Genomic DNA, 26,955 nt, shown 5'->3' on the forward strand with positions numbered 1-26,955 from the left:
TTTCCTGATTTCTAATTTACAAGGGGTGACGTGTCCTTTTGAAAATGTAGAAGAAAACAGAAAAAGAGAAACGTAAATCCCCTTGATGAATGTGCCTTCTGAATCACACATTCCCATGACAACCGGGGCAGCTTGCCTTGCCATTGAGAGGCTTGTGAGGGGTGACATAAAAGTGGCATTCTCACAGTCTAGATCACACCAATGCATCACTTCCTGGCGCTGGGCCTGAAACGCATACATCCAACAGTTTTCACTGTCTTTTAACCTCCGTCCCTCTCTCGTCCCTCTCTCTCTCTCTCTCTCTCTCTCTCTCTCTCTCTCTCTCTCTCTCTCTCTCTCTCTCTCTCTCTCTCTCTCTCAATTTTTTGGGGACAATAGTTTGTTGAGAGCGATCTACACAAACAAATGGAGCGCAAAAGGAGAATCCAGTGAAAGAAGACTATGATGTTAGGATATACAATTATATAGTGAAGGTAGAAGTAATAAATAAGAGGAGGATATATGATACTTAGATCATGTAAGCTTGATAAGGTCTCCATGTTGGAACCGCACTATGTCCCCACATAACCTTGAACGTCGGCATGACAGTCACACCCTCCTACCATTTTCATTGTGGTAAATGTCACAAACAAGAGTATAATAAAAAAAATATATAAGTAAATATCCTTTCAAACTGCATCAGAGTGTCTGAGTGTCCGAAAGTGAACATCAATATCAAATTTTAAACCGGTAATTGTCCATAATGACCAAGCGAACGGAAGCTCAGAAACAGAGCAGATGCTTTCACATGACATTCCACAGCTGGATCTAGTGGACATAGCTACCGGCTAGAAAAAGAGCCTGCACACAACCAGACATGTTTTTGAAGTGGATGCTGGACCAGTGTGTTGAGCCTTGAAGTGTTTTTTTAATGGAGTTTTTGGTGAATTTGGTGTCTTTAAAAGGGGTTGGGGCAAAGCAGAAGGCACATTTGTGCTCTGCATTCATGGACATTGGACAATGAAATAATCCTCCAATCTTCAATGGATATTTCAAATTTGAATGTATTTATTTATTTTGAACATGGACACTCTTAAGTAATGAAAAGGAGATCAAGAAACAATACCTTATTAATGTATCCTAATACAATATTTTATATGTTGTAACAATGATAATTATAAACTATAATATTATAAACTATAAATTATAACAATTAGCTAGCACATTTTTAAATAACTTATTTTGCAAATATAACTTATTAGGTGTTCACAGCGAAGCTGTGAAACCTATTGGTATCAAACAATATTTTTTGCTCAAATAACCTCAAACCTCAATGGCAACAAAAAATAAATAAATTGGCAGACTAAGGGAGAGGCTATACGGACATGCCTGGTGCCCAAAATGATGACGTGGAGTGGCAACAGCGGCGTGGCTCTCATTCAAACTAAAAGAAAGCAATGTTTATTTCGATGGGCGAGGGAGAAATAACTTGCAGAATTGGTCACCATCTGGATGTCACCGTGACATGCCAATTAGACAACGTAACCCGGTGGTATGAATAACCAGTGCAATGGTGTTGCATTGAGATTCTTCCCACTGGGCAGTAGTTGCTTTATCCAGCAGCTGTATCACATGTCGCTGGCTGTAGCTAACATGGGCAATTTGTTCCATTCCACTTGATTGTACTTCGAGTAATATAGTAACTTGTAATATTGGTAGTAACCATCTGGGTGTCACCCTGATGCAGTCTATTGCTCAATAAGGAGAGTTTGCACAGCGAGCCGACAACACAACAACAGTGTCTCCTTCGTTCCTGCTTTGCCGAATAATGCCGAGCATTTCTGTCCTGCAGTAAGGAGAGGGAAGTAGCTAGATAGTGCAACCCATATCAGGCCAGGATGACAGCTACAGCACATTTATTGTGGAAATTTTCACCGAAAATGTACAACTACGCCATTAACGTCAACATTTTTGTGTAAGAAAATATATAATAATTCTGAACACTTTCCCAGGTCCCAACTTCGGCAGACAAGTTTCAAATTATTTTTGAAGTTTCACGCCACAAGCATAAACTAGCTAGCTGGGGAGTGCTCATAAGGAGACAGACTGAACCGTCCCCACTCTCTCACAACTCTCACTGCACGACATACGTCATCAGTTTTGGGCACCAGTCTCCCCCCACACAGAATTTAGAGGCCATGAGTAAATTGGTCAAAAACAATGGCACCGATTGGCCTATAGGGGCGGTACAATAAGCAGCCTTACTTAAACACTCATATCTGTCACCCCATTTGACCTAGAGACTTGAAACGTTGTATGTAGGTATCTTTCCTCGTGTTGAATAAATGTGCCTCAAGGATCCATAAGGTCCCATCGGGAGAGATTATCCTCCAGCTTGGACATTTTAGAAAACCTGTGAAAAGCGTATTCCCGTGAATCACAAGTCCAAATAACACACATACTCTGTATGTAGGCCCATGGTATGTCTTTTAACTTAGTATGAGAAGGGTAATAGATTGGTTAAAAGATGGCTGATTTTACCTGTCCATTTAAATCCTTTGTAAATCCACTTAACAATGGCCTATCAACTTGAAACCTTTTAAGGTCATAAAAGACATTACTAAAATGACCCATTTTTTTGGGAAGCTATTAAGAATTCACGCTTTTGACTATGTAACACTAATGCTAAAAATAATTACAAAAAATCTTCTTCTCATGGACTAAAAGTCAGATTCACTCCAAATGTAGTCTTTGGACTCATCATAATAGTCCCTAAAGAGTTTGATAATATAACATTGATGCATTCAAAGATGGCCACACTACACAAGTAGATGCATATTACCACATATGCTAATATGCTAAAATGCGCAAATATTTTTTTACATTATTTTCATAATCCATAGGACCAAATGACACCAACTTTGGAATGTAGGCCCATGGTGCATGTCTTAACTTAGTTTGAGAAAAGCTAAGGGATTGGTCAAAAGATTCAAGAAACATGTTAATTTTACATGTTCATGTTCACTGTACCACGTGAGCAGATATTCTAAAAAATACTTAAAAAATCTTCTCATGAACAATACATCTGATTTAATCCAGATTTGGTATACAGACTCAATGAATTAGCCTCTAATGAATTTGAGAATTTAAAGTCGTCCACACTGCACCAATTCTGTAGACGGCATCATATTTCACCAGGGTTAAAAGAACTGAACCGATAGACATGGGGTCATGGTATGTAAACCTTATGTATGTCCTTAGAAGCTGTGTGAATATAAAGTCCCTGCAACCTTAGATGGCTGCACCAGACCAATTGGTGGCACTATAAATGGCATTGGCACCAGTGGCACTATATGATACTAGAGAATTAACTATTTATCAAGAGGACCTTGTCTCATGCAAATCAATGTTAGATTTAAATTATGCAGATGAGCAATGTCAAATATCGTGAAAGTAATGGTGAAAATATTTTACATATCTTAACATAAACCATTAGTCAAATTGACCCCAGAATTAGTATATAAAGTCAATAGATTAAGTACTGACTTCAAGAATGATTACCTGCGGCATTCAAAGATCACCAACCTTTAGCACTCAAATTAACTTAACTTGTGTCATCCTTGTGGTATTGAGAGATAAACATGGTCATGTTTTCACTAAATGCATATAAAGAAAGATAGTCCCACTGATCTTATGTCCTTTCGGTCATCCTTTGAATCCCATTCATGTTTTTCAATCTTATCTATAATATATAATATCTACAAATTCGGGGACACACTGTACGTCAATAATAGTGCTGATGAAACTGTGGGGACAACGCCTAGCAAACCCCTTTTCTCTGCAAATACTGTTGTGACTATCAAACATTGAGACAAGAACATATTATATTAGATCGTAAAGATCTCACTTTGCACAACATGTTATACAGTGTTGTATTATCTCGGTCATAGACTGGCTTTAAAGGAGGTACAGTCGGCTATTATCTCAAGGGGAAATGGAACAATCTGTCAATCTTATTAAATAAAGGCAATCGGGTATGGTCTAAGACAGACATCTTAAAAAAGACAAAAAATCTAATACATAAAATAAAATTGTGGACCTCTTTGAAATTGTGTTTTCATAGATTTCAGCAAACAGCCAACGAAATCTACTTTTATGTATACGTAAAAGAAAACGGAAGACGAAAATACAAACTGCTGTGGTAGGAGACAATGAAAGGTTACGGTTGGAAAGAACTCACTTCGTACCATACAGCTCTAATTATACGTTTGCTGTCTGTGGCCCATATCCTTCAGGTTCTATGATGTCTGGCTCTTCTTATTTACAAGCTCAATAACGTCACCTTGGAAACACAGTTGTCGTGGTGGATGGGGACGCTCTGCACAAACCTCTCTCCGATTCAGGTGCCAATTCTCCCAAAAGCTAAGAAAGACAAAACAAGAAATGTAAAAAAAAAGATCAAATGTTGAAAATAAATAGACAGAGTAGGTGGATGGAACACACATAAGCTGCTGAGTTACATTTATCAGACATAAAAAAAACATGTTTTCTTAACTGCCAAGTGGCCATACCACCATCCCCAGTCATAAGATACCCAAATAAACATGAGGAACATGTTCGTTGGCATGTGCTAAATGGTTCAAATCACCTCAGGTACAGTAGATGTTTCTCCTCGGTGAAGAACGAGACTCCTTCTCATTGCACTGTCAACACACTGCCAACTGCTTCTTTCCCCGCTTTAAGGTTTCTTCTCTGACATAGGCACCTTTGTGTTTCCAATTAGAATACTTCAGCATAATGCCTGAGTAATTAGTCACCACAGTGACGCAGATACTTTGATGTTCCTGCCGGTTCCATATCCTTAGAATGCGCTGTCCGGTTGAAGCAACACACAAACCTGCCTGTAAGTTTAAAGATCTCTCTTTGGACATTATTTTATGTGCACGCCTAATAAAAACAGTTTGTTTTGTATCATTATCAAATAAAGAATGCTCATGATGAAATAACCAACGGGCCAGTCTAATGTCACAGGGACAGGGGGACCGCTGGACGACACTGCATTTTGAAAAGGGCTCCAGCGTGAGTCAAACCCGCAGGATGTGAAAGGACATAAGGAGGAAAACAAAGTTAGACTGATTGATCTGGTCTGGCTTTTTACAGTGAGGACAAGGAGACATGTTCTCCAGAAGAAAGGTCTTGACAAAAGAAAACAAAGTTCAATTAAAATAGAGGAAGAAAGCATTGATTGATAAGAGGATACATTTAAACTGGTGCCCATAGTAGCGAGAAAAGCTCTCACACTGATGACACAAATTCTTGAGGGAAATTGATGTTAATTGGTGTCTAGACATTTTATTACTGGGACAAAACACCAAAGCATGGCTCTCTCACTATCTCTTAGTCTATATCTTTTCCTCCCTTCTTAAATGTATAAAAATTCAGTAAAATACAGGACTTATTCATTGGTCCATAGAGGGAGGAGACTGAGCAACGTGATACCAGTATATTTGTCAGGCGTCGTCTTTCCCTAAGTGTTTCAGTAAGGCCATTTGAGGTCTTTGGGCGATTGTTCTACACTCCTCTTTCCATCCCGTGTTCCATGTTCTGTGTGTGTAAACGCAAGCGCAATCTGAAGGGGGTAAAACAGGAGCATCACCTACACCGAGCAACATATCTATGAAATGTTACGACCCTTAAAAGGTGTTTCTAGGGGAGTGGCACTCTTATCAGATGGCAGTAATGTGGAACAGGCGTCTCTGTGCAAAAATCATGAATTGTAAACTGAGAGATATCACGTTTCCGGAGGACATTTGCATTTGTACCTGGAAAGAACAGGTGCTGTGTGAACAGGTCATATTCATGTTAATGCAATTTTAAGAGTTGCTTTAGGCTGACATTACCCCTCTTTCTGTCTCTACAAAACCTGTTTGTAGTTTGTCAAGAACCATGGTTATAATGGTCTACTAGACTAACATATAAACAGCTGGTTAACGTTTAGTAAAGCTCGCCTTTTCTACAAGAAATACGGTACATTTTTCGATATATGAACCACCCTAGCCAGCAACAAAACACCATATATCAACAAGTTTAGTATGTATTTGGGTGGATAAAAGGGATTTGGGATGAACTATCGATCTAACGAATTCAACGATGTACTACAACTAAAAAAAAAATGATTTGAAATGGACACACGAAAAACTGACTTTGTGTGAATGAGCCAGGGAGCCTGTGACCATGTGTCCCTTTTTAGTGGGAAATTACAGCTCTCTAAACAATTCCTCAGCAGGATCGTCATTCTGAAGTGTATTCTATCTGCACATCACAATTATTTTCCCCATGCTCACTTGTAATGGGTATCCCTACTGTGCTGAAGAAGGCACTTCTACTCATAAATCTATTACTGGCACAGAATCACTAGCTTATTTCTTACGCTAGGACCGGAGGGGGTTATTGATATAAACATTCTTCCATCATTTTGTCATTTAAAAAAAAATGCATCTCTACCACTAAAAACAATGCAATTGACTCTCTTTTCAGTATTCACCAGGTGGAAGCTTTCGTATGATTGAAACCCACTACAGCAGGCTCAACACATGAGCGTAGGGAGGCATTCCGGAGGAATAAAGAGGTCAGATTTATGACACCAAACAAGTAAAACAAAAGGACCAGATGTCATAGTGAATACTGGAAAGGGAAAAGGCCCAAAAAGCAATTATTTTTAAAACGTGTTCAATAGCAAATAGGCCTAAATGTTTGTTTTTTTCAAAGTAGAAAAAAAAAGAGACAAAGAAACAAATAAGCTATAGGGAAATGAATTCAGTGGGGAAAAACAGAAACAATATCAATTAAATTCTCTGGATTATCTCAGAAGTGAGGCTTCCTCCAATATTTATGACTTCAGATGCGAAGAGGCCACAGAGAGAGTCGAGGAATTGGACCGTTTGCACAGATGGTGACCATCCTCGGTCAACATTCCAATAAAAACGGAATGAGCGTCTCTCTCTCTCTCTCTTCTTTCTATCCATCCCTCTACTTCTCTGTCAATGCATGCAGACACAGATAAAAGCTTGGGGTGTAAAAATGTTTAAGTAGGCAGAAGTTGTAAAGAAAAAAAAAAGAGTTGCTTTTCACTGCTTGCGCAATCCTTTCTGCCTTGTTGAACTTTATTAAATTCTGTCGCTCTCCTTCCCGTCTGGCCCCCTTTGTCAGCTGCTTCTCATGCGTAACTCACAGATTTTTAGAGGGAAGAGTGGGGGGGGGGGTCAAGCTGAAAAGAATGTGATGCTGGTGGTCATACCACTGTGTGCCAGCTAGACCATCTCACTCAGAAAACAACATTTAGGAGAGTCCAGGGTGGAAGCATTGACCAAACTTTACACTGAATTTGCTGTTTAGAAAAGTTTAAAAAAGCCATAGCATTGTATGAAATTACCTGTTTAATCAATGTACAATATTTAACTTTCTACAATAAATAATGGCTGTCGAGTATTGAGTTAGTAAAAACAATGTTTTATTGGAAACAGCAGAAGGTGACAGACGCATATTTCCTCATCAAATTCTGAGACTAATGCCACAGCGGATCGATTGAAAGTGGAGATTCAAATTAAATTCTCTCGTGATCGAAATGGATGCATTTCTCACGTATTTAAACTCTCTGTTACACAATTCATAGCAATGTTTCTCTTGAATTAGTTCTTTCTGAGAAATGAGTCAGGTCTTAAATCACATCGATAGACTGGCCATTCGTTAGACGGGCTCTGAAAGCAGGACTAATGGTTATGAAAGACCAATCAATGGAAGGCTAGGGGAGTGAGTCGCTGCACTTCCCCTCTCTCCTTGACAACCATGTCATGTCTTTGAGAGTCTCCAGGGACCTTTTGATTGATGCTCATCTTTCATCAGTCCAGCTTTAATCTGCCATTTGACTTGTCTTATGACTCATATGAACTAAATCTATTTGACATAAACGTGTATAAATACAGTATATCATTAAACAGTATATTTATACTGAATCTAGAATAATCACCACAAAACTGTTCCGAGAGGCAAGCAAAGGTCTTTATCTATCGATCACATTCGAGGAAAGAGGGGAGAAAGTAGACGATGGAGACAAGATGGAGAGGAGAAAAAGGTTTTTCCAAAACAAACACCCATTCTGAAGTGACATTCAGTCGAGGAAGTCGAGGAACTCTCTATAGTGTCAGGCAAACAAACAAACAGAGGAACGATCCGAGATGCAATAGCTGACCTTTGTTCAAAGAGGCGATCTAATCTGTTTCCACTTTACTTAATTAGAAAAGCAGGGAGATTTTTAATGTGCACAGTGTTAATGGGAAGCAGCTCACAGGTGCTAATTAAAAAAATAATAATTAAAAGTTTTATATAACATCTATTTATTTATCTATATTTATCTTTTTCTGACTCTGATGACTTGCCATTAGTATTTTTTTATGGCAGATAAATGGATGAAGTAATTTGTTATTTAAAAAAAAAAATAATGAAATTAATGTTAAAAACCCCTTTGTCCCCACTGGTAGTAGGGGTGTGATGCAGTGAATATATTATCAAGTCTAGAAATTGGTTCTATAGTTGCACACATATCAAACATTTCTCCTGCTTGATGACTGGTGATGTGTTTTGGTGCTGTGTTTGCCAAGGTAAATGTGCTCACAAATGGTTCCTTTTATTTCCAAAAGAAGAGCCGTCAACTAATGCAATGTACAGTGAGTTATAGGGTCTGGTCTTTGACAAACCTGAGGGGTTGGCAATTGAAATGTCTCTCCTAATTATATAATGCTTTTTCCCCACTTTAGGCTGTACAGCAATGTACAGGCTGTGATTTAGCCACTGCTTTGCTGCTTGTGCTGGGCTGCCATGTGTGCCCTAGAGGTGGCAACCATAAGGAATAACTTCCTCTTTGTCTTCAACTGTTTGAAGTAGCCAACTGTGGGTTACTATGTCAGCACCTAAAGGTTTTATTGAGCAGCCAATGATTTTTTTCACACTACCACACACAGTATGATCCTAGATATGAGGTATTAAATACCATCCCTTCAAGCAGGCAGTGTCTTATGGGAATGTGATTAGTCATGGAGGAAATAATGTCTTAGGAAGTTCTGTCTCCCTCTCTCTCTCTCTCTTTCCCCCTCTCTCTCTCTCTCTCTCTCTCTCTCTCTCTCTCAAACATCTCTCTCTATCTCTCTCTCTCTCTGTCTGTCTGGAATGTCAGTCAGACGCTGAGCAGCAGAAGTAAGGGAACTGGCCTGTAATAGCATAATCATTTTCAGATCTACTGGATCTTTTATCAGGACTGTTTGACCTACTGTAACTGAGGTTTGCATTTGCATTGTTTTTTGACTGGCTAGACATCCATCTGTACATTGACAAACATAACTAGTCAGGAAAAACGTTGATCAACTCTGAATGCAGTATCAACAACTTCAATATGTTAGTGATCAGTCCTCTACTTTTTCTATTAGATAAAATATGATTCACTATGCATGATCTAAAGATTCACTAGCTAAGGACGCCACCCTCATGCCATGATTTTTTCTAACTATAAAGACACACTTGTATGGACAGCGTGTGGTCTGTCTCGTAGGGACTGCAGGGGACAGAGGAAACAAATTAGCTTTCTTGACCTTGGCCCAAGTTTTCCTTCCACCCCCTCTCTCTCCCCTTCATTCTCGTCCTTCATGTGCACTTCAAAGGTCAGCTGGTTGACAAAACCCCTCTGTTGTCTCTCACTAACAGACCTATTCAAATGAACAACTCATACTGGCCAGTGGAGGATAATGCATGGTTGTAATATGAATCTGAAAATAGGATCCCAAATTTAGTTATACTATTCTAACAACTTTACTGAGTCATTCAAGAGGGTCTTGAGTCCTTGAACTGTTGTTTGATGGAAGATTTTACTACACTGAACAAAAATATGAATGCAACATGCATCAATTTACAAGATTTTACTGAGTTACAGTTTACGTAAGGGAGTCAGTCAATTGAAATAAATTAATTAGACCCTAATCTATGGATTTCACATGACTGGGAACACAAATATGTATCTGTTGGTCACAGATACCTTAAAAAAAAATGAAGCGGCGTGGATCAGGAAACCAGTCAATATTTTGTGCGACCCACTCTTCATCAATGGCTGTGCGAAGTTGCTGGATATTGGCAGGATCTGGAACACGCTGTCGTACACGTCGATCCAGAACATCCCAAACATGCTAAATTGGTGACATGTCTGGTGAGTATGCAGGCCATGGAAGAACTGGGACATGTTCAGCTTCCAGGAATTGTGTACAGATACTTGCGACATGAGACCATGCATTATCATGCTGAGGCATGAGGTGATGGTGACAGATGAAGGGCACAACAATGGGCCTCAGGATCTCATCACGGTATCTCTGTACATTCAAATTACCAATGATAAAATGCAATTGCTTAAGCCTGCCCATACCATAACCTCAACACCACCATGGGGCACTCTGTTCACAACTTTGACATCTGCAAACCGCTCGCCCACACTACGCCATATACGTGGTCTGTGGTTGTGAGGCCTGCCAAATTTTCTAAAGCGACGTTGGAACGGGTTATGGTAGAGAAATTAACATTCAAATCTCTGGCAACAGCTCTGGTGGACATTCCTGCAGTCAGCATTTCAATTGCATGCTCCCTTAAAACTTGAGACATCTGCTGCATTGCACACATTTTAGAGTGGCCTTGTATTGTCCCAAGCACAAGGTGCACCTGTGTAATGATCATGCCGTTTAATCAGCTTCTTGAAATGCGACTGCTGTCAGGTGGAAGGATTATCTTGGCAAAGGATAAATGCTCACTAACAGGGATGTAAACAAATGTGTGCACAAAAGTTGAAAGAAATACGTTTCTTGTGCATATGGAACATTTCTGGGATCTTTTATTCCAGCTCATGAAACACGGGACCAAAACTTTACATGTTGCGTTCATATTTGTGTTCAGTTTATAAATAAACATTAGATACCACAATAATTATGATTTAATACATAAAAAAAGGCTGTACATTCATCCATATGAAGGGCTTGTGCTCAAATGACCACCATCAAATACAGTAAACGTCACATTACTGACTGCAGCTTTCAGTGAGAACATGCAGTTCACAAAGGTCACCCAGGTACAAACGTTACAAACTAAAGTACCATTTTTAAGCAGATAGACCTAACTGGTTTAAAAACACACAAACAATTTGATTTTCAGTACCAATGGGGCCCTTCGCTGATGCTAAAATGGGAGACCTTTTGGCCATTGCTGTGAAAAGAACCCATTCAATGATAGATATTGGATTGTAACACCAACAGAAAAATCTAATTCTCCCAGTGCGCACTGAGGCACGTCCATGTGTGTCTATGTTGGGCGTAAGTGCAGAAATGACCTGGGGTGTCCAAGAGATGAAGTTGTAGTGTATTAATGCTCACGCTACTTCATTGATCTTGAGCACTCCTCAATCTCTTAGGCACCACACATAAAGCCTATATTTCATCATGTGAGATACAGTACATCAATAACACTGCCAAGGACCTATATATCCACACGGACTCACACTGGCATTGTCCTCTGTCTACGCATTGATTTCAGAGGGAAGAAACCATGTTTTGTAGGACATGGCACTGTCACACCTCACGGACTTGGCAAAATTGTCAACGTATGTCCTTGTTAGACATATTAATGATAACAATAATCAATGGAGGATGGATGAAGAGGTGGTTATTTCCATCTCCTGAGGGGCTAGGAGCGCTAATCATTAGCATCACGATGCCTGTGTGAATCAAGTAGTAACTGGGGACTATGACGACAAGAAACTGCGACAATAACAGGAAAACATTTGGCATTGCTATTAATAATGTATCAAAATCCTCAGGGGGAGCTGAGAATAAACAAGGCATTTAAGTCGATTAGTCACTAAAGTATTCTCTGAAAAAGCTCCTCCGTACATGCACAAAATGGTATGCCCTGCAGAGTGATTATGTTGTTAGTCATATGATTTGTCTTTCTTTCTGGGAAAGGTTGCCGAGAAATGCATACAGTAAAATGAGTCAGGGGCATGGCTTAACCCAAATGGACAGCATATCCACAGAAAGCGGCCATGTCTTCATGACTAAACTATAATTGAAACCAGACATATACAGTGAAGAGGTTGCGGTCCCTTCTCCCTCATTTCAAGTGAGATACACAAGCTGAAATGGTTTGAAGAAAATATTGGAAAAATGATATTTCTTGTGAAGCGTCTGTGCTTTATTAAAGGAAGCCGGTGGCTGCGTGGTGTTATGACTCCGGTCTCGGAGGTCTGTGTGAATTCCTGTGAAGTGAGATCACATGGACACATGGCTGGTACTCCTAACCCAGACAACAGGAAGTGAAAGTGCTACTGCTGCCACAACACAGCCTCCGGTGCCCTCCAACCCCCAGTTAAAAGGGGAAGTGATGCGTTGTAACCTGGGATACTAAGCTAGTGAAAGGAAACCTGGCTATTATTAAATGTGAAGAAGTTGTCTGTGAAGGAGATCACTTTTATCCATCACTTTTAACCATCATTTGCTTGTTTATTTGTAATATTTCGTACACATCTCTCAACTTTCATCCCACAAATCTTTCTGTTTTCGGTTCATTTATCTATACTAAAATAGATTTAGAATACTGAGCAATAGAATGGATACCGTTGTAGACACATTGCACTCTGCTCTCTTTAGTTTATCCACTTTGAAAAGGTGTAATGGCTAAAGATGGTTGGGAAAAACATCCAAATAGTAGCAGTAATTATGTGCAAGAGTGATCGATTACAGTCCTCATTTTGGTTTAGTGTGTGTGTAACCAGACAGCACATACTTACTTATTTTCTCTCTTACACTTCAAGTTCAAGAAAGAAAAGTGTACAATTACACAATTAGATGAGTGCGGTCAGGATATCCTCACACCAAAACACTCCTTCCTCCAGTTCCCCTAATGCTTAGGTTAGACTACGGGAGTTGGACTGATAGGCTAGCAACCTCACAGGACATGATTGGACTGATCTAAACCAATTGTAGAGCTTCCCATGACGAGAGAGGTAAACACATTGATAGAGTCAGCCAATCATTAAGGCACCAATTAGGGAAATGTATTGGGCCTATTTCTACCTAGAACATCCCAAATATTTATGCACCAACTTACCAATTCTTTATTTACACAGTTCATATTGAATTCACGTCACAGGAGGTTGGTGGCACCTTCATTGGGGAGGACGGGCTGGTGGTAATGACTGGAGCGGAATGGGAGGAATGGTATCAAATACATCAACCACATGGTTTCCATGTGTTTAATGTCGTTCTGTTTGCTCTGTTCCAGCCATTCTTATGAGCCGTCCTCCCCTCAGCAGCCTCCACTGATTCACATTATATTCATATGATTATTGTCCTGTTTTGCAAATAGTATTGTTCACAAGATGTATCATGTATGTTACTGCCAAGGTCAACATTAATGTTTGCCAAAAAAACTCACAATGAATATAAATGTTAGCAAAGGGGAAATAACCTTATGAAAGCAATCTTCAACAGACAATCGTTAGGATGAGATGTTTTCAGTTGTCTTGTGTGTGTCGTTTATTTCATTTCACGTCTTGCATTCTAAACACGATCGAATTTACAAAGAATCGCCTTACCATGTGGCTAAAGTGGACCATCTCCTACAGTAGTACGTGACTAAATCATTCAAGTGCTCTCGGGTACGAAGGCACACCACACTGTACAATCAACCTCTTTTACTTCATGATCCTCCACTTTGGAAAATATAAAACCTTGACAATGTAAACACTAGTTAAGTCATAGAGCAAGACCGGCATTCTTCCACTGAAGACATCCAGTCTGGATCCAGCAGTAATGGGATCTTGATTGTGACTTTAGAGTTAGTTACATTAGGGAGTGTTTAAAAATATATATATATATTAAAAAAAATTATGAACCGAGCCTCTGAAGTGTTTTGGAAAAAGGACCCACTTTGGGTTAATTGGTTTGATTTTATTTTCCCTTTGCGGGTGACATCAAGGGCAGCAAAGAAAAGAGGAGAAGAAGCAGAAGATAAAGTGTGAAAAGTAAAATAAAATTATAGGAACTTTTTTTTTTTGCAATAAAGAGCCAGTGATAAAAAATGAAAGCTTCACACTGAGATAGCTGCTCTAAATGAATTACCTGGAGATTGCATGTTGCGTTGCATTTGCAGGGGTATTCAATTTTAATTAGTATTTTGGAGACATCTTTTATCAGACTGTCACTAACCTCCTCTCTTTCAGCTGAGATTTGTTCTCTCCCTCTCTCTCTCTCTCTCTCTCTCTCTCTCTCACTCTCTCTCTCTCTCTCTCTCTCTCTCTCTCACGTGCACACAAACACTCAAGAATTTGCATTCGATAGAAATGTACAACAATTTTAATATCAAGGTTCTCAATAAGCCATGAATTGGGGAAAGAAATAAAAGTCTAATTTCAGTTTGGAGAAAATCATTATTTCCACAATTAATTGCATTTTCTGTGGGGCAAAGGTGATAATGAATTTTGCTCAAGGAGACACACAGACACACAAAGAGGCACACCAATATACATCACACATAAAAGTTCAATAGTCTTTTTGCCTTCAGTCCTAAAATCATTTAATTCTATCATGGGACTTGTGAAACTTCTTCCTGGGAAATAAATCATTTCCATTATCCTGCCTCTTCCATTTTGTATATTAAAATCAACTAATTTGTTATATCTGTTAAATGAATGTCACTTTGATATTCCCAAGAATCTAAAGAAAACAATACATTTTTTAAGACCCCTAAATATTTCTTTAAAACAATCTACTATCATCTTATGGTCAGATCAAAATGATGTACACAGAACTACACAACATGTTAATCATTCCAAAATAGACTACAGATGCATAAAACCATTTGTATTTGATACACGTTGCACCCCCCCCCCCCCCCCCCCCCTTCTCCCTGCTGAGTATTGTGAGGTTATACCATGTCTCCCTCTCTTCATTCCTGGTCCACTTCCATTGTTAGTCACCTTGTTTATTGGCTTGAGCAGCCGTGCCGTACTGGACATCATCTGAAACTACAAACGACAGGATGCAATAAGCTGGAGAATAGCAGCAATCTGAGGAAAGTTCTCCATTCACTAGAGCTCCCTAACTCTCTGTCTTCTTATCCTGAGCAGAAAATAAAAAAATCAATAGCAGCTCACCGGGCTTGATAAAAGCACTGGACAGGGAGAGTGGCTGCGCTGGATATAGTAAATTAAAGTGATCAAAATTTTCCAGTCGACTCAGCCCGCAGCCTACATAAACTAACAACCCTGTCTCCACAGCTGCCTGTCACCCAACCTCTCCCCACTGTCTTTTCTCTCTCCCCCCTCACCTTTATTTCTGTATTTTCTTACTTTCACTATCCTTTTTTTCTCTCTCTCTTTCCTTCCACCCCTTACTGTATTTCAATTTTAGCAGTGTCTTAGCCTTTTGGCTCCTGAGTATTCATGGTGGCAGGTGCCTTTACACACGTATACACAAATGCACACACATACACAGGCACACACACAGATACACAAAAGCACACGTGCACACACACACACACACACACACACACACACACACACACACACACACACACACACACACACACACACACACACACACACACACACACCACAAACAGGTATTAGTTTCATGAGAGTGCTGGTTGGGTGTGATTTCCCTTTAAGAGCTGTGGGTTTGGAAGTGAGGTGTTACCTGGCCCGTTCCATGAATGTATTTGATTTCTTTGACCTACAGTAGCCTGACATGGACAGTGTCCAACGCCAGTGCCATGTTCTCAGAGAGGAGCTAGGCTTGGATCATATGATAGTATTTGACCTTCACAAAACAACAGATTCACCATAGTGTTTGGGAAAAGATGACACACCCACTGTAAAAGCACTTATCTGAATAACTATTTTTGAAAGCACAACACTTACAAAGAACATGCACCGTAATGGTTCACATGAATAGATTTTGTAGAAAAAAAGTTGGCATTTCCTGAAGATTTCAATGATTTATAGTCCCAAATTGTTTCAGCAACCATGGCTACATTCCCCTCCCAATATGGACGTGAAAGCAAAAGTATAACAATCCTAGCAAATTATTTTTGGTCCAGGTGACTGACTAAGTAAATGTTATGTATGTACAAACAAATGTCAAATCCTCAAACAGAGGCATGACCCTAACCCTGACCCATATACAGTATCAGTCAAACGTTTGACCACACCTACTCATTCAAGGGTTGTTCTTTATTTGTACTATTTTCTACATTGTAGAATGATAATGAAGACGTCAAACTATGAAATAACACATATGCAATCATGTAGTAACCCAATAGGTTTTAATCAAATCCAAATATATTTTATACTTGAGATTCTTCAAAGTAGCCACCCTTTGCCTTGATGACAGCTTTGCACACTCTTGGCATTCTCTCAAACAGTTTCATGAGGAATGCTTTTCCAACATTCTTGAAGGAGTTCCCACATATGCTGAGCACTTGTTAGCTGTTGTTCTTTCACTCTGCAGTCCAACTCATCCCAAACCATCTCAATTGGGTTGAGGTCGGCTGATTGTGGAGGCCAGATCATCTGATGCAGCACTCTATCACTCTCCTTCTTGGTCAAATAGCCCTTACATAGCCTGGAGGTGTGTTGGGTCATTGTCCTGTTGAAAAACTAATGATAGTCCCACTAAGCGCAACCGAGATGTTATGGCGTATCGCTGCAGAATGCTGTGGAAGCCATGCTGGTTAGGTGTGCCTTGAATTCAAAATGATTTCACAGACAGTGTCACGAGCAATGCACACCCCCACACCATAACACCTCCTCCTCCATGTTTCACAGTGGGAACCCCACATTCAGAGATCATCCGTTCCCCTACTCTGCATCTCACAAAGACACGGCTGTTGGAACCAAAAATCTTTGGACTCATCAGACCAAAGGACAGATTTCCACCGGTCTAATGTCCATTGCTCGTGTTTCTTGGCCCAAGTAAGTCTTCTTCTTATTGGTGTCCTTTGGTAGTGGCTTCTTTGCAGAATTTTTTTTTTAATGGCACCGGCTGCCGTTTTACGGTCTCTTAACCAATTGTGCTATTGTGTGTGGTTTTTATTGCGTTATTTGTAACTGATTTTGTACATAATGTTTCTGCCTCTGTCTCTTATAACTGAAAAGAGCTTCTGGATATCAGGACAGCGACCCACCTCGTACTGGAAGAATATGTTTTCTTTAATGAGTCGGACACAAACTATATACTTCAGACACCCGACAAGGCCAACATCCCAGTCATTCGAAGGAGAAAGAGACAGAGATATCGGGGAAGGAGGTCGGGATGTCTTGTAAGGATCCGACGGCGAATGGTTAATCTGCCTCTACCATCAGTACTATTAGCCAACATACAATGACAGGATAACAAAATAGACAAGCTACGATCACGAATATCCTACCAAAAGGACATTCAAAACTGTAATATCTTATATTTCACCGAGTCGTGGCTGAACGATGACATGGATAAAATAAAGTTGGTGGGTTTTATGCTGCATCGGCAAGATAGAACAGCTGCCTCCGGTAAGACAAGAGGTGGTGGTCTATGTATATTTGCAAATCACAGCTGGTGCACGAAATCTAATAGTAAGGAAGTCTCAAGGTTTTGCTCACCTGAGGTAGAGTATTTCATGATAAAATGTAGACCACATTATTAACCAAGGGAATTGTAATCTACATTTTTAGTAGATGTCTTTTTACCACCACAAACCGATGCTGGCATGAAGTCTGCACTCAATGAGCTGTATATGGCTATAAGCAAACAGGAAAATGCTCATCCAGAGGTGGCACTTCTACTAGCCATGGACTTTCATGTAGGGAAACGATTTATGCTAAGCTACAGGACTGTTTTGCTAGTAGAGACTGGAATATGTTCCAGGATTCTTCCGAAGTCATTGAGGAGTACACCATATCAGTCACTGGCTTCATCAACAAGTGCATCCATCGGTGATGTCCCCACTGTGACCGTACGTACATACCCCAACCAGAAGCCATGGATTACAGGCAACATCCGCACTGAGCTAAAGGGTAGAGCTGCTGCGTCCAAGGAGTGGGTCTCTAACCCGGACGCTGATAAGAAATCCTGCTATGCCCTCCGATGAACCATCAAACAGGCTAAGTGTCAATATAGGACTAAGATTGAATTGTACTACACCGGCTCCAAGGCTCGTCGGATGTGGCAGGGCTTGAGAACTATTACAGACTACAAAAGGGAAGTACAGCCGCGAGTTGCCCACTCGAGCCTACCAGACGAGCTAAATTACTTCTATGCTCACTTCAAGGCAAGAAACACCGAAGCATGCATGAGAGCATCAGCTGTTCCAGATGACTGTGTGATCAAGCTCTCTTTAGCTGATGTGAGCAAGACCTTTAAACAGGTCGAAATTCACAAGTCCGCGGGGCCAGACTGCTTACCAGTATGTGTACTCTGAGCATGCGCTGACCAACTGGCAAGTGTCTTCACTGACATTTTCAACCTCTCCCTGTCTGAGTCTGTAATACCAAAATATTTCAAGCAGACCACCATAGTCCCTGTGCCCAAGAACACTAAGGTAACCTGCCTAAATGACTACAGACCTGTAACACTCACATCTGAAGCCGCCAAGCGCTTTGAAAGGCTTGTCATGACTCATATCAACACCATTATGTCAGAAACCCAAGACCCACTCCAATTTGCACACCGACACAACAGATCCACAGATGATGCAATCTCTATTGCAATCAACACTGCCCTTTCCCACCTGGACAAAAGGAACACCTACAGTTGAAGTCGGAAGTTTACATACACTTTAGGTTGGCGTCATTAAAACTCATTTTTCAACCACTCCACAAATTTCTTGTTAATAAACTATACTTTTTGCAAGTTGGTTAGGATATCTACTTTGTGCATGACACAAGTCATTTTTTCAACAATTGTTTACAGACATAAGTTTACATACACCAAGTTGACTGTGCCTTTAAACAGCTTGGAAAATTGCAGAAAATTATGTCATGGCTTTAGAATCTTCTGATAGGCTAATTGACATCATTTGAGTCAATTGGAGGTGTACCTGTGGATGCATTTCAAGGCCTACCTTCAAACTCAGTGCTTGACATTGCTGGACATCATGGGATAATCAAAAGAAATCAGCCAAGCAAAAAAATTGTAGACCTCCACAAGTCGGGTTCATCCTTGGGAGCAATTTCAAAACACCTGAAGGTACCATGTTCATATGTACAAACAATAGTATGCAAGTATAAACACCATGGGACCACGCAGCCGTCATACCGCTCAGGAAGGAGACGCGTTCTGTCTCCTGGAGATGAACGTACTTTGATGCGAAAAATGCAACTCAATCCCAGAACAACAGCAAAGGATCTTGTGAAGATGCTGGAGGAAACATCCACAAAAGTATCTATATCCACAGTAAAACGAGTCCTATATTGACATAACCTGAAAGGCCGCTCAGCAAGGAAGAAGCCCCTGCTCCAAAACCGCCATAAAAAAGCCAGACTACTGTTTACAACTGCACATGGGGACAAAGATCGTACATTTTGGAGAAATGCCCTCTGGTCTGATGAAACAAAAATAGAACTGTTTGGTCATAATGACCATCATTATGTTTGGAGGAAAAAGAGGGAGGCTTGCAAGCTGAAGAACATCATCCCAACCGTGAAGCACAGGGGTGGCGGCATCATGTTGTGGGGGTGCTGTGCTGCAGGAGGGACTGGTGCACTTCACAAAATAGATGGCATCATGAGGCAGGAAAATTATGTGGATATATTGAAGCAAATCTCAAGACATCAGTCGGAAATTTAAATCTTGGTCACAAAAAGGTCTTCCAAATGGATAATGACCCAAAGCAAACTTCCTAAGTTATGGTAAATTGGCTTAAGGACAACAAAGTCAAGATATTGGAGTGGCCATCACAAAGCCCTGACCTCAATCCTATAGAACATTTGTGGGCAGAACTGAAAAAGCATGTGCGAGCAAGGAGGCCTCAGTTACACCAGCTCTGTCAGGAGGAATGGGCCAAAATTCACCCAACTTATTGTGGGAAGCTTGTGGAAAGCTACCCGAAAAGTTTTACCCAAGTTAAACAATTTAAAGGCAACACTACCAAATACTAATTGAGTGTATGTAAACTTCTGACCCACTGGGAATGTGATGAAAGAAATAAAAGCTGAAATAAATCATTCTCTCTAGTATTATTCTGACATTTCTCATTCTTAAAATAAAGTGGTTATCCTAACTGACCTAAGACCGGGATTTTTACGTAGATTAAATGTCAGGAATTGTGAAAAACTGAGTTTAATTGTATTTGGCTAAGGTGTATGTAAACTTCCGACTTCCAACTGTAGCTTGTTTCTGGTCACAGGTTAAGAATGGTTAAAAAATTACAACATGCACCTAAAATTAACCTTACAATTAGCAGTGTTGGGCGATCTGGAAAGCCATAGCCAGTCAATAAATAAAATAACAATACTCGTGGGAACGGTTTTCATCTTTAGCTCACAATCTGTGGACAATATATGATTAGAAAGATTTTTAAAATGTTGTAAAACATCACAGCACAATTGAAAAATATATGGCACATGGAAACCAAACAAGGGTGGTCTATGGTTATAGGTGGGATGGGTTGAGAGTGGCTGAGGGTTGGGATTAAAGAGTAATGTATTGTAAAAAAGTACCATGTACTGTATGTAAAATGTACAGTAACTTGCAAAAGTATTCACCCCCCTTGGCATTTTTCCGATTTTGTTGCATTACAACCTATAATTTAAATACATTTTTATTTGGATTTAATGTAATGGACATACATGAAATAGTCCAAATTGGTGAAGTGAAATGAAAACTGTTTCAAAATATTAAAAAATAAATAAAACGGAAAAGTGGTGCATGCATTTGTATTCACCACTTTGCTATGAAGCCCCTAAATAAGATTTGGTGCAACCAATTACCTTCAGAAGTCACATAATTAGTTACAAATCAAATCAAATCAAATGTTATTTGTCACATACACATGGTTAGCAGATGTTAATGTGAGTGTAGCGAAATGCTTGTGCTTCTAGTTCCGACAATGCAGTAATAACCAACAAGTAATCTAGCTAACAATTCCAAAACTACTACCTTATAGACACAAGTGTAAGGGGATAAAGAATACGTACATAAAGTTATATGAATGAGTGATGGTACAGAGCGGCATAGGCAAGATACAGTAGATGGTATTGAGTGCAGTATATACATATGAGATGAGTATGTAAACAAAGTGGCATAGTTAAAGTGGCTTGTGATACATGTATTACATAAAGATGCAGTAGATGATATAGAGTACAGTATATACATATACATATGAGATGAATAATGTAGGGTATGTAAACATTATATTAGGTAGCATTGTTTAAAGTGGCTAGTGATATATTTTACATCATTTCCCATCAATTACCATTATTAAAGTGGCTGGAGTTGAGTCAGTGTGTTGGCAGCAGCCACTCAATGTTAGTGGTGGCTGTTTAACAGTCTGATGGCCTTGAGATAGAAGCTGTTTTTCAGTCTCTCGGTCCCAGCTTTGATGCACCTGTACTGACCTCGCCTTCTGGATGATAGCAGGGTGAACAGGCAGTGGCTCGGGTGGTTGTTGTCCTTGATGATCTTTATGGCCTTCCTGTGACATCGGGTGGTGTAGGTGTCCTGGAGGGCAGGTAGTTTGCCCCCGGTGATGCGTTGTGCAGACCTCACTACCCTCTGGAGAGCCTTACGGTTGTGGGCAGAGCAGTTGCCGTACCAGGCGGTGATACAGCCCGACAGGATGCTCTCGATTGTGCATCTGTAGAAGTTTGTGAGTGCTTTTGGTGACAAGCCGAATTTCTTCAGCCTCCTGAGGTTGAAGAGGCGCTGCTGCGCCTTCTTCACGATACTGTCTGTGTGGGTGGACCAATTCAGTTTGTCTGTGATGTGTACGCCGAGGAACTTAAAACTTCCTACCCTCTCCACTACTGTTCCATCAATGTGGATAGGGGGGTGTTCCCTCTGCTGTTTCCTGAAGTCCACAATCATCTCCTTAGTTTTGTTGACGTTGAGTGTGAGGTTATCTTCCTGACACCACACTCCGAGGGCCCTCACCTCCTCCCTGTAGGCCGTCTCGTCGTTGTTGGTAATCAAGCCTACCACTGTTGTGTCGTCCGCAAACTTCATGATTGAGTTGGAGGCGTACGTGGCCACGCAGTCGTGGGTGAACAGGGAGTACAGGAGAGGGCTCAGAACGCACCCTTGTGGGGCCCCAGTGTTGAGGATCAGTTGAGGATCAGCGGGGTGGAAATGTTGTTGCCTACCCTCACCACCTGGGGGCAGCCCATCAGGAAGTCCACCTGTGTACAATCTAAGTGTCACATGATCTCAGTATATATACACCTGTTCTGAAAGGACCCAGAGTCTGCAAAACCACTAAGCAAGGGGCACCACCAAGCAAGCAGCACCATGAAGACCAAGGAGTTCTCCAAACAGGTCAGGGACAAAGTTCTGGAGATGTACAGATCAGGGTTGGGTTATAAAAAAAGATCAGACACTTTTAACATCCCACGGAGCACCATTAAATCCATTATTAAATAATAGAAAGAATGTGGCACCACAACAAACCTGCCAAGAGTGGGCCGCCCACCAAAACTCACAGACCAGGCAAGGAGGGCATTAATCATAGAGGCAACAAAGAGACCAAAGATAAACCTGAAGGACCTGCAAAGCTCCACAGCGGACCACTTTATGCTGTACACTCCACAGAGCTGGGCTTTACAGAAGTGGCCAGAAAAAAAGCCATTGCTTAAAGGAAAAAAATAAGCAAACACATTTGGTGTTTGCCAAAAGGCATGTTGGAGACTCCCCAAACATATGGAAGAAGGTACTCTGGTTAGATGAGACTAAAATTGAGCTTTTGGCCATCAAGGAAAACTCTATGTCTAGTGCAAACTCAACACCTCTCATCACCCCGAGAACATCATCCCCACAGTGAAGCATGATAGTGGCAGCATCATGTTGTGGGTATGTTTTTCATAGGCAGGGACTGGGAAACTGGTCAGAATTGAAGGATTGATGGATGGCGCTAAATACAGGGAAATTCTTGAGGGAAACCTGTTTAAGTCTTCAAGAGATTTGAGACTGGGACGGAGTTTCACCTACCAGCAGGACAATGACCCTAAACATACTGCTAAAGCAACACTCCAGTGGTTTAAGGGGAAACATTTAAATCTCTTGGAAGGTCCTAGTCAAAGCCCAGAATCAATTTATAACATTTTTGACATGCATTTTTCTGGATTTTTTTGTTGTTATTCTGTCTCTCACTGTTCAAATAAACCTACCATTAAAATTATAGATTTATCATTTCTTTGTCAGTGGGCAAACATACAAAATCAGCAGGGGATCAAATACTTTTTCCCCTCACTGTAGGTCAAATGTATGTGCTGTATATGTAGCAAAAAATCTGTGAAAAAAACTAAGATATTTGTCCTTCGAAGAGGGGCGGTGGAGGGGTTAAATAAAACTTTTTTAAAAAGGGCTTGTAAGTAAGCATTTCACTGTAAGGTCTACCTACACCTGTTGTATTCGGCGCATGTGACGAATACAATTTGATTTGACTTGATTTGACAATGAAGGCCTGATTCACGCAGTCTCCTCTTTGAAGCATTACTTGGGCTGCAATTTCTGAGGCTGGTAACTATAATGCACTTATCCTCTGCTGTAGAGATAACTCTGGGTCTTCCTTTCCTGTGGCGGTCCTCATGAGAGCCAGTATCATCATAGCGCTTGATCATTTTTGTGACTACACTTGAAGAAACTTTCAAAGTTCTTGACATTTTCCAGATTGACTGACCTTCATGTCTTAAAGTAATGATGGACTGTCGTCCTCTTTGCTTATTTGAGCTGTTCTTGCCATAATATTGACTTGGTCTTTTATCAAATAGGGCTATCTTCTGTATACCACCCCTATCTTAACACAACTGACTGGCTCAAACACATTAAAAAGGAAAGAAATTCCACCAATTAACAGGCCCACCTGCTAATTGAAATGCATTCCAGGTGGGTGACTACCTCATGAAGCTGGTTGAGAGAATGCCAATAGTGTGCAAAGCTGTCATTAAGGCAAAATGTGGCTACTTTGAAGAATCTCAAATATGAACTATATTTTGATTTGTTTAACAATTTTTTGGGTACTACATGATTCCATGTGTTATTTCATAGTTTTCACTATTCTTCCACAATGTAGAAAATATATTTTAAAAAATGGAATGGAACCAGTAGGTGTGTCCATACTTTTGACTGGTACTGTATATTGCCAGCTTTGGACAAATGGTGTCCTTCAGTAGCTCTTAAATTAAAGTGCATTTGGAAAGTATTCAGATTCCTTAACTTTTTCCACATTTTGTTACGTTACAGTCTTATTCTAAAATCAATTCAATATTTTCTTTTAGCATAACTGTATAGTGCGCTGGGCTTTCAAGAGTTGTCTTACAAAATGCAATTAATCAATTATAGTAATGCAGTAGACAGCTGACTCATAAAGCTAAGGAGGCCACCCCCTTGCAGCGACCCTTGGCATTCTGTCCTGAGAATAGTGAGTAGGGATTAATAAGGATTGACCAATCAGCTCTAGTCTCTAGGTGATGGAGCTTTACAAGAAAACACAGTGGCTGTGCTCCTTCTTTGTCTCTCAACACCAACAACCCATATTATTCCAAGTCATTTTTAGTAGTAGGCGCATCATGTGTGGCACCATGTTCAGGCTATACGATTCCACATAACATGTTGTGTACTTTTGATCGCCTTCATCTATGTTTTGATGATCGTGAGCTGTGATGTGGAGGCCTGTTTGTAGATGACCCTTTACTGCCCCTACTTGGGTGTTAGGACTGTGGGGTAGGGGGAGAGAGAGAGAGGGTGTCTATGTGTGTGTGTGCCTTGGTGGTTGCGTGCTTTGGTGCGTGCGTGTGTGTGTGTGCAGCCTGCACTAGTTATGGCCTAATAGCCAGCTGACCTACAAAAGGTCAGACAGCCTTGAGACGCTTAAACCCAGCGGTAACCCCAAACGCCCTGCAGTCTCTCCGCTTAGCCCAGACCAACCTCTCTGCCTTCCCAGGGAGAGGGGTCATGTCCTGGCCAAGCTGCCACTCCTGCAGCCTCCAGCTCCAGTCTCCACACACCCACCCAGCCACCAACCCGGCTCCTCTGTCCACATCTGAACACCTCTAAATCACAACTCTGCTGTGATCTCTCAATTCACCTTACTCAATATGTACAATAGCACTTATTTTGGATTTGCCATCTGTAGTCTACAGACTATCAGTAACATTTAAATGAACTATCTATTAACACTAATCCTAGCCCTAACCCTATCTTTAACCCCTACTCTAACCCTTATTCTATGACAGAGCACAGACGGACTATCCAGACTATCCAAATAAAGTGTGACTGTACAATATGTTATTTTACTTTATAATGTTGTTTAAAAAAGTGTTTAATAAAAAATAAAAACAAAGTTTGTTTTTCTTTATTTCAATTGTTTAATGCCCTGGCATGTTGGAATTTGTATCATTTAAATTGAATAATTAGTTAATCATATTTAGCCTATAATTTGCACACTGATTTACATTTAATTTACAGTGTCAAATATTAATTGCTGCTATACAGAAATAAAATGTAATATTTACTGAACAAAAATGTCAACATAACATATTAAAAAGTGTTGGCCCCGCATTTCATGAGCTATAATAAAACATCCCAGAAATTGTCCATATGGAAACAGACTGGTCCTCAATTGGCAATTCCCACAAAACACCAGTCTCAATGTCAACAGTGAAGAGGGGACTCCGGGATGCTGGCCTACTAGGCAGAGTTCCTCTGTCCAGTGTCTGCGTTCTTTTGTCCATAATTTTGTCAATTTTGTATTTTTATTGGCCAGTCTGAAATATGGCTTTTTCTTTGCAACTCTGCCTAGTAGTCCAGCATCCCGGAGTTTCCTCTTCACTGTTGATGTTGAGACTGGTGTTTTGTGGGTACTATTTAATGAAGCTGCCAGTTGAGGACCAGGGAGGCGTCAGTTGTGCACCGGGGCCTCCCACTCCTCTTTCTGTTCTGGTTAGAGACAGTTTGCGCTGTTCTGTGAAGGGAGTAGTATACAGCGCTGTACAAAATCTTCAGTTTCTTGGCAATTTCTCGCATGGAATAGCCTTCATTTCTAAGAACAAGAATAGACTGACTAATTTTTAAAGAAAGTCTTTAAAAAATCTGCCGTTTCCAGCTACAATAGTAACTTGCAACATTAACAATGTTTACACTGTATTTCTGATCAAATTTATGTTATTTCAATGGACAACAAATCAGCTTTTCTTTCAAAAACAAGGACATTTCTAAGTGACCCCAAACATTTGAACGGTAGTGTAGATTGACACTACCCTCATCAGAAACACTTATCAAATTACTCAGACATGCCATGTGTCATAACTGTGTCAGAATAGAACTGTAAAACTTTTTTTTTTAAGTCTACATAAAAAAACAAAAGAAATCCAAGGAAGCCCAGACATACAGTACCAGTCAAAAGTTTGGACACCTAGTCACCTAGTCATCCAAGGGTTTTTCTTTATTTTTGCTATTTTCTACATTGTATAATAACAGTGAAGACATGAAAACCATAAAATAACACATATGGCATCATGTAATAACCAAAAAAGTTTTAAACAGATCCAAAAATATGTTATACAGTATTTGAGATTCTTCATGTGTCGGTCCTCTTGAGAGCCAGTTTAATCATAGTGCTTGATGGTTTTTGTGACTGCACTGGAAGAACCTTTCAAAGTTCTTGACATTTTCCAGATTGACTGACCTTCATGTCTTAAAAACTTCT

At 40.3% G+C, this 26,955-nt stretch overlaps 1 long non-coding RNA gene across 2 annotated transcripts in view; it reads right to left on the reverse strand.

Annotated features, from left to right (window-relative positions):
• Window positions 1-648: 648 nt before the first annotated feature.
• Window positions 649-26,955, reverse strand: part of LOC110518398 — a 44,314-nt gene continuing 18,007 nt past the window's right edge. The window contains exons 3-4 of one of the 2 annotated variants that reach the window (XR_005043233.1): window positions 4,220-4,401; window positions 649-2,392 (exon numbers count right to left, since the gene is read on the reverse strand). This is a non-coding gene — a long non-coding RNA (uncharacterized LOC110518398). Of the gene's footprint in view, window positions 2,393-4,219; window positions 4,402-14,962; window positions 15,086-26,955 lie in introns of those variants that run through there. The other variant, XR_005043227.1, reaches the window with a different exon arrangement.

The sequence above is a fragment of the Oncorhynchus mykiss genome, chromosome 3 (genome assembly GCF_013265735.2).
Source record: "Oncorhynchus mykiss isolate Arlee chromosome 3, USDA_OmykA_1.1, whole genome shotgun sequence".
NCBI classification, from domain to species: Eukaryota; Metazoa; Chordata; class Actinopteri; order Salmoniformes; family Salmonidae; genus Oncorhynchus; species Oncorhynchus mykiss.